This window comes from Aedes albopictus, chromosome 1, assembly GCF_035046485.1.
Source record: "Aedes albopictus strain Foshan chromosome 1, AalbF5, whole genome shotgun sequence".
In the NCBI taxonomy this organism is placed as follows: Eukaryota; Metazoa; Arthropoda; class Insecta; order Diptera; family Culicidae; genus Aedes; species Aedes albopictus.
The window spans coordinates 3,486,295-3,492,318 of NC_085136.1; positions in this window are offsets into that span (position 1 = coordinate 3,486,295).

The window sequence follows — 6,024 nt, forward strand, 5'->3', positions numbered from 1 at the left end:
GGTGGCCTCTGCTGTACATAGTAGCCGCCTCCATTCCACTCGGTCCATGGCTGTTTGTCTCCAGTTCCGCACTCTGCGTAGGGTCCGCAGATCGTCCTCCACTTGGTCGACCCACCTAGCTCGCTGCGCTCCACGTCTTCTTGTACCGGTCGGATGACTCTCGAGAACCATTTTAGTCGGGTTGCTATCCGACATCCTGATGACGTGACCCGCCCACCGTAGCCTCCCGATTTTCGCGGTATGGACGATGGTTGGTTCTCCCAGCAGCTGATGCAGCTCGTGGTTCATTCGCCTTCTCCAAGTCCCGTCTTCCATCTGCACTCCGCCGTAGATGGTACGCAACACCTTCCGTTCGAAAACTCCAAGGGCGCGTTGGTCCTCTGCACGTAGGGTCCATGTTTCGTGCCCATAGAGGACGACCGGTCTAATCAACGTTTTGTAGATGGTTAACTTCGTGTTACGGCGAACTTTATTCGATCGTAGAGTTCTGCGGAGTCCAAAGTAGGCACGATTTCCTGCCACAATGCGCCTCTGAATTTCTCTGCTGGTGTCGTTGTCGTCGGTCACCAGTGAGCCCAAGTACACGAATTCTTCAACCGCCTCGATTTCATCACCGTCGATATGAATTCGAGGTGGCGGGCGCGGTGATTCCTCCCTGGAGCCCTTTGCCATCATGTACTTTGTCTTCGACACATTAATGACTAATCCGATTCGCCTGGCTTCCCTCTTTAGTCGGATGTACGTTTCCGCCATCGTCTCAAATTTACGAGCAACAATATCAATATCATCGGCGAAACCAAGCAGCTGAACGGACTTCGTGAAAATCGTCCCACTCGTGTTTATCCCCGCTCTTCTTATTACACCCTCCAAAGCAATGTTGAACAGCAAGCACGAAAGACCATCACCTTGCCGTAACCCTCTGCGAGATTCGAAGGGACTCGAGAGTGTCCCTGATACTCGAACTACGCACATCACTCGATCCATCGTCGCCTTGATCAACCGTATCAGTTTATCCGGGAATCCGTATTCGTGCATAATCTGCCATAGCTGTTCTCGATCGATTGTATCATATGCCGATTTGAAATCGATGAACAAGTGATGTGTGGGCACGTTGTATTCGCGGCATTTCTGCAACACCTGGCGGATGGCGAACATCTGGTCCGTTGTAGCGCGTTCACCCATAAATCCAGCCTGATATTGCCCGACGAACTCTTTTGCAATCGGTGATAGACGGCGGCATAAAATTTGAGAGAGTATCTTGTAGGCAGCGCTCAGTAGTGTGATCGCGCGATAGTTCCCGCAATCCAACTTGTCGCCCTTTTTGTAGATGGGACACACGATACCTTCCATCCATTCCTCCGGTAATACTTCCTCCTCCCAAATCTTGGTAATGATCCAGTGTAGTGCTCTCACCAGTGCTTCTCCACCGTATTTTAGAAGCTCGCTTGGTAGTTGATCTGCTCCAGCGGCTTTGTTGTTTTTCAACCGGCCAACCTCCTCCTCAATCTCTTGAAGGTCAGGGGCCGGAAGTCTTTCGTCCTGTGCACATACTCCTAGATCTGTTACCACGCCACCTTCGGTACTTGCAACGTCGCCATTGAGGTGCTCATCGTAATGCTGCCGCCACCTGTCGACCACCTCACGCTCGCTCGTGAGAATATTCCCGTGATTATCTCGGCACATGTCGGCTTGTGGCACAAAGCCTCTGCGCGAGCGGTTCAGCTTCTCGTAGAACTTTCGTGTGTCCTTAGCGCGGTACAGCTCTTCCATCGCTTCGCGATCTCTTTCTTCCTGCTGGCGCTTCTTCATCCGGAAGACTGAGTTCTGCCTGTTCCGCGCCTGTTTGTAACGTGCCTCATTCGCTCTCGTACGGTGTTGCAGCATTCTCGCCCATGCTGCATTCTTCTCGTTTTTCAACTGTTCACATTCGCCGTCGTACCAGTCGTTTCTGTGATTCGGAGTCGCGAAGCCTAGTGCTGTAGCCGAGGTACTACCTATGGCGGATCGGATGTCCCTCCAGCCATCTTCAAGTGTAGCTGCGCCAAGCTGCTCTTCCGTTGGTAGGGCCACTGCTAACTGCTGCGCGTAGTCTTGAGCCACTTCTACGTTACGAAGTTGCTCGATGTTGAGCCGCGGCGTTCGACTTCGACGCGTGGTGATAACTGTCGAAAGTTTTGAGCGCATGCATACAGCGACTAAGTAGTGATCCGAATCTATATTCGCACTGCGGTATGTGCGGACGTTGGTTATATCCGAGAAGAATTTACCGTCGATTAGAACGTGGTCGATTTGGTTTTCTGTTTGGTGGTCGGGTGATCTCCAGGTGGCTTTGTGGATATCTTTGCGGGGAAAGAAGGTGCTTCGGACTACCATACCACGGGAGGCTGCAAAGTTTACGCATCGCTGGCCGTTATCATTCGTTACGGCGTGCAGGCTGTTTCGCCCGATTACCGGTCTGTACATTTCCTCCCTTCCTACCTGCGCGTTCATGTCGCCGACAACGATTTTCACGTCACGCGGCGAGCAACCATCGTATGTTTGCTCTAACTGCGCGTAGAACGCTTCTTTCTCGTCATCGGGTCTCCCTTCGTGTGGGCAGTGGACGTTGATGATGCTGTAGTTGAAGAAACGGCCCTTAACTCTCAACATGCACATCCTTGCGTTGATTGGCTGCCACCCGATCACACGTTGTCGCATCTTGCCCAACACTATAAATCCTGTTCCCAGTTCATTGGTGGTGCCACAGCTTTGGTAGAAGGTAGCCGCTCGATGCCCGCTTTTCCACACTTTCTGTCCAGTCCAACAAAGTTCCTGCAACGCCACGATGTCGAAGTTGCGGGGATGTAGTTCGTCGTAGATTATCCTGTCACATCCTGCGAAACCTAGTGACTTGCAATTCCATGTTCCAAGTTTCCAATCGTAGTCCTTATTTCGTCGCGTGGGTCTTTGCCGATTGTATCGAGTCGTATTTTCTCCTATGTTATTCGCAATGGGGATTTTTACGGGTGGCTTATTGGGCCTACGCCAACACTCCTGTCTCGCCGGAGGGCCATCGTGCCAGTTCTGTTTAACGTCCCAACCAACACTGGGACGACCACGCTGATGGGGCTACCACCTTGGATCTAGCTGGGCGTGGTGCAGCGTTTCTTACTCAGCCGCTGGATGCCAGAACAGACGCTGTTTGAGCCGCACCTCCTTGGTGAACAGACACTCGGATCGTACCTCCTCAATCTAGCTGAAGTCAGAAGGACAACAGTGCCCAGGCTGCGCTACCAGCTAAGCACACAACTCTTAGCTGGCGGTCTTTGTCATCGTTTGACCCGTGGAAGCATGAGGTAGGAACTTGTGAGGACCAGAGCTATATTGGACGCTCTCCTTATCGACTCACCGTTTTGCAAGCACTATAATAGAATAGAATAGAAAAGAATAGAATTGAATATAATTGAATAAAATAGAATAGAATAGACTAGAATAGACTAGAATAGACTAGAATAGACTAGAATAGACTAGAATAGACTAGAATAGACTAGAATAGACTAGAATAGACTAGAATAGACTAGAATAGACTAGAATAGACTAGAATAGACTAGAATAGACTAGAATAGACTAGAATAGACTAGAATAGACTAGAATAGACTAGAATAGATTAGAATAGACTAGGATAGACTAGAATAGACTAAAATAGACTAGAATAGACTAGAATAGACTAGAATAGACTAGAATAGACTAGAATAGACTAGAATAGACTAGAATAGACTAGAATAGACTAGAATAGACTAGAATAGACTAGAATAGACTAGAATAGACTAGAACAGACTAGAATAGACTAGAATAGACTAGAATAGACTAGAATGGACTAGAATAGACTAGAATAGACTAGAATAGACTAGAATAGACTAGAATATACTAGAATAGACTAGAATAGACTAGAATAGACTAGAATAGACTAGAATAGACTAGAATAGACTAGAATAGACTAGAATAGACTAGAATAGACTAGAATAGACTAAAATAGACTAGAATAGACTAGAATAGACTAGAATAGACTAGAATAGATCAGAATAGACTAGGATAGACTAGAATAGACTAAAATAGACTAGAATAGACTAGAATAGACTAGAATAGACTGGAATAGACTAGAATAGACTAGAATAGACTAGAATAGACTAGAATAGACTAGAATAGACTAGAATAGACTAGAATAGACTAGAATAGACTATAATAGACTGGAATAGACTAGAATGGACTAGAATAGACTAGAATAGACTAGAATAGACTAGAATAGATTAGAATAGACTAGAATAGACTAGAATAGACTAGAATAGACTAGAATAGACTAGAATAGACTAGAATAGACTAGAATAGACTAGAATAGACTAGAATAGACTAGAATAGACTAGAATAGACTAGAATACACTAGAATGCACACTTAAATTAAATCGCCGACCTCAGCAGACGGATTGCCGAGAATCCAACAGCTGAGAATCCGGTAATAATTTTTACTGAATCTCGATAAAAGTTTTACCGAGATATCGTTGAAACTTTGCCGAGATCTCGGTAATCCAACTTTTTATTGAGATCTCGGCAAAGTTCACCGAGACTCGGTAATGGTTTACCGAAATCTTGGTAAATTTTTTTACCGAGAATCAGTAAATATTTTATCGAGATATCAGCTGTTCGATTCTCGGTGAACCGTTTACCGAGATCAATTTCTAAATTTAAGTGTGTAGACTAGAATAGACTAGAATAGACTGGAATAGACTGGAATAGACTGGAATAGACTGGAATAGACTGGCATAGACTGGAATATACTGGAATAGACTGGAATAGACTGGAATAGACTGGAATAGACTGGAATAGACTGGAATAGACTGGAATAGACTGGAATAGACTGGAATAGACTGGAATAGACTGGAATAGACTGGAATAGACTGGAATAGACTGGAATAGACTGGAATAGACTGGAATAGACTGGAATAGACTGGAATAGACTGGAATAGACTGGAATAGACTGGAATAGACTGGAATAGACTGGAATAGACTGGAATAGACTGGAATAGACTGGAATAGACAGGAATAGACTGGAATAGACTGGAATAGACTGGAATAGACTGGAATAGACTGGAATAGACTGGAATAGACTGGAATAGACTGGAATAGACTGGAATAGACTGGAATAGACTGGAATAGACTGGAATAGACTGGAATAGACTGGAATAGACTGGAATAGACTGGAATAGACTGGAATAGACTGGAATAGACTGGAATAGACTGGAATAGACTGGAATAGACTGGAATAGACTGGAATAGACTGGAATAGACTGGAATAGACTGGAATAGACTGGAATAGACTGGAATAGACTGGAATAGACTGGAATAGACTGGAATAGACTGGAATAGACTGGAATAGACTGGAATAGACTGGAATAGACTGGAATAGACTGGAATAGACTGGAATAGACTGGAATAGACTGGAATAGACTGGAATAGACTGGAATAGACTGGAATAGACTGGAATAGACTGGAATAGACTGGAATAGACTGGAATAGACTGGAATAGACTGGAATAGACTGGAATAGACTGGAATAGACTGAAATAGACTGGAATAGACTGGAATAGACTGGAATAGACTGGAATAGACTGGAATAGACTGGAATAGACTGGAATAGACTGGAATAGACTGGAATAGACTGGAATAGACTGGAATAGACTGGAATAGACTGGAATAGACTGGAATAGACTGGAATAGACTGGAATAGACTGGAATAGACTGGAATAGACTGGAATAGACTAGAATAGAATAGAATAGAATAGAATAGAATAGAATAGAATAGAATAGAATAGAATATACAGCACATTTAGGACTTGCCCATAAACCATGTAGACTCATAGGTGTATAGGGCACTAGAGGGTATGATCCGAGGCGTGAGAGGGTAAGTCTACGATCCATACAAATTTCTGTCAGAGATGGGCAATAATAATTCTACGTATTTTATGATAGAGCAATTACATAATACATATCG